Raw genomic sequence first — 3,303 nt, forward strand, 5'->3', positions numbered from 1 at the left:
GCGCATCACATCATCTGGGCACCCCAATAGGTTGTTTTCCTGTAGTGAACTCATCCATCATGTGTGTGGGCAAAAAGATAGATCGTTATTTGCTCATCCTAGAAAACTAATATGAAACAACTGTGACTTAATCTTTGGATATGAATAGAGAACTTTGAACATGGGGAATGGATGGATGGTGGTGGAACCCACTAAGAGAGAACGTAGAGCAAGGGTGAGCCAACTACAGCCCTCAACCCAAATCCATTGTCTCCCTGTAAGGGGGGCCACCAGCTCTGTTTGGAGGTACCTTTGAGCTTGTCGAGTGGACACCATGAGCCATGCTCACCCTCCCAAGTTGAAAAAATTTATGGACAAGAAGGTACTGTTGATATCAAATGGTGACAGACGTGTCCAAGGAATATTGTGGGCATTTGATCCCTTTATGAGTCTTGTGATGGGTGAGCGTGGGGAAGTGCAGCTCGTGGGCTACAGAACAATATTGGGATGGTGGTAATATGAGGAAATGGTAACATCGTGTTAGAAGCCTTGGAACGAGTGTAAAGAACGGTCCTGTTCACCAGGGAAATCAACATGCTCCCTCTCCACAGCACCTGCTTTACTACAGCATAAAAATGAGGTCGTGTACATTTTCATATTGCATTGTTTTGCTAATAAACTTTTGTAATCGTAAAAAAAAAAAAAAATCCACTGTCTCCTCCACCTGCCTCCACAATATTGTAAACAAAGGTTTATTAGAACCAGCCATGCCCATTTCTTTACATGTCGTCCATGGTTGTTTTCCTGCCACAGCAGCAGAGCGTGAGGAGCTTAGTGGAGACTTCATGGCTTGCAAAGCCCAAAATATCTGCTATCTGGGCCTTTCCTGCAAAAGTCACCAACCCCTCAGCATGGGGGAAGAAGAGAAGGTTTAGGGCTCTGATGAATTAAAAGGCTGTATAGGACACCTGAGTGAATGTGCTATGGCTTCAATTGGAAATAAACTCAGAAACATTTCAGGAAGTCCTACGTTAAACTATATGTTAAAACTGTGATAGGAACATTATTAAGTCACTGCCCCAGAACGGTTGGTATTTGCTTCATTCAAGGGAGGGAGCGGGGGATAAACCACAGTGCACCTCCTCCAACAGCACACGAAGCACATCGTGTCATCTGGTACTATTTAATTTCTACCACATTTTTCTTCCATGCAAGGCAACCATTGTAGAGCCTCATTATGGCCTGCAGGAAAAAGGCATTCCATGATGTTGGATTGCAGTCTAAGGGGAGTTTTCCAAACTGTGAAGGGGTCATTCACTTCTAAGTCTGTGAACACACTGAAAGGTCTTATCATTCGTACTCGAGCATACGGCAGTGCTTCTCGGCCTCTCCCACTAAGGGTCGCCAAGATCGCGTAGACCCTAGGTCGGGGCCTGGCCAGAAGTGATGCATGGCAAGGTCAGAATTTCTTCAAAGTCTCATGTTTCATCTTTAAAATATGTTTAAATTGTGGGTTCTGTTCTGTAATCATTTTGTTTTAATCGTTTTATGAAACAATAGTTTTGTGAAAACTGATGCTCAAAGAAGATCCTACATGTAAAACTTATGGCTGTCGGTACATTTTGGCATAACTAAGTAATCCTAACAGGGTCTCAGGACTAGTGCATTGGAAATATGTTTTGATGCACCATGCTAGAAAAAATGTGTATTACTCATTATTCAAGAAAAATGGCAAACAGACTAGAATCACAGACTCCAATACACATTGACAAACGTATTTTTGTCAGAATCAGGTAGTTCAGTTACTTGCAAGGCCTTGTCTTCAAATTCATAGTGACCAGAAATTGTGCCTGGACAATCCCAGCCTCTCTGGCAAGGGGCTTCTGACTACAGAACTAAAAGCAGATGTGCTCAACCTGCCACTGAATATGCAAATCATGCTATGCCTCTATCACTAGACATTTTAATAAAATAAACTCGGGCTCATCTCTGAAGCCAAACCGAATCACATCATTTGAGGTTCTGAGGTTCTGTATCTGACATTTTCTGTGGAGACATAGTTAGTAAAGAAAAGGGCCATAAGGTAAAGCTATCGCCAAAAGGTTAAGCATGGCTGACTTTGGCCATGAAACATTTCATTTGCGGATCAGATGCATTGGCTGAAGGTGATGATTGCATTGTCTTGGTATCTTGGAATTCTTAGTTTAAAAGCAAAGATTGGAAGCATCCTTACTTTATCCAAGGCATGGTCTTTTCCATGAGAGTGAATTAAGAAACCTTATGACTCCCTATGAGTTTTGCAGAATGAATTTGTGTTCTGATACATCGGTTTTCGTGGCTCACAGTACTTTCCCTTCCATCTCAGACTTAAGAGACAAAAACGAAATCAGGGCCAGTCATTCACAATGTACAGATTTTCAGGTGCCATTGTTTCTGCCAATCAATTGGATTTTAGGAATTCACAGCTAGAAGCTTGTGCAGGTTGTCATGGCCACAGCTCATCCTCCTGCAGCGTCATTAGCATCTCACCTTCCTGCAGCCACTAACACGGATACTGTGAGAAGAGTTGTGATAAGAGATGGCTGCTGCACCTCTCTCCATGTGAAGGGGAGAATCTGTTTTGCTGAGAAACACATCAATAGGTACCTTGGCTAACTCACTCTAGATTGATGGCTGCAGGAGTGTTTAACATAAGAGCATTTTAGTGGTTGCCCTCTTCACTAATTTCACCCGTGTCTATTACAGACAAGAGGTTTTGCTAAGAACTCTCAGCCTAGAGCAAGCGTTTCTGCTACTGTATTTGAAATCAAATTCTTTGCTGTAATTTTCCCTCAGGAAAATAATGTTCTAGATGAAGGAGCTTATGAAAGAAGTGAGGTTCGCTCTGATTGAGTAAGGGAAAGGTAAAATAGCATAATTCTTACATCAACAAGAAGCTGTGGAAAATAGCAGGGCCCTCACTGGAGAAGCACCCTGCAGTTATTCAGGCGGGACTCATGAGAGGTAGCAGTCTGATCTCAGAAGCATTCTAGGCCCAGGAAAAATAAAGGTTCTAGGACCCTACGATTCCAGGATTCCTCACAAAGCATCAGAGTAACCCCTATACGTGCTGAGTAAATGCTTGTTGAGTGAATAAATGACTTAAATCGACAGACCATCTTATCCATCAAGAAATGTGCAAGAACATGACTGTGGTTTTGATGTTTATGGTGATATATATTAGGGGGATATAAGATTGAGAGCTTCCCAGAAGCAAAGCTGTTCTTCCTCTAACCAGTATGCAAAATGTATAGAAAAGTACCGACTGGTGTAAGGAACATAGCT

General features: G+C 42.3%; 1 pseudogene; it reads left to right on the top strand.

The window, feature by feature from the left end:
- Positions 1 to 313: 313 nt before the first annotated feature.
- LOC109444122 (small nuclear ribonucleoprotein G) lies at positions 314 to 543 on the top strand (annotated as a pseudogene).
- Positions 544 to 3,303: the final 2,760 nt, after the last annotated feature.

Source organism: Rhinolophus sinicus, linkage group LG14 (assembly GCF_036562045.2).
Source record: "Rhinolophus sinicus isolate RSC01 linkage group LG14, ASM3656204v1, whole genome shotgun sequence".
NCBI lineage: Eukaryota > Metazoa > Chordata > Mammalia > Chiroptera > Rhinolophidae > Rhinolophus > Rhinolophus sinicus.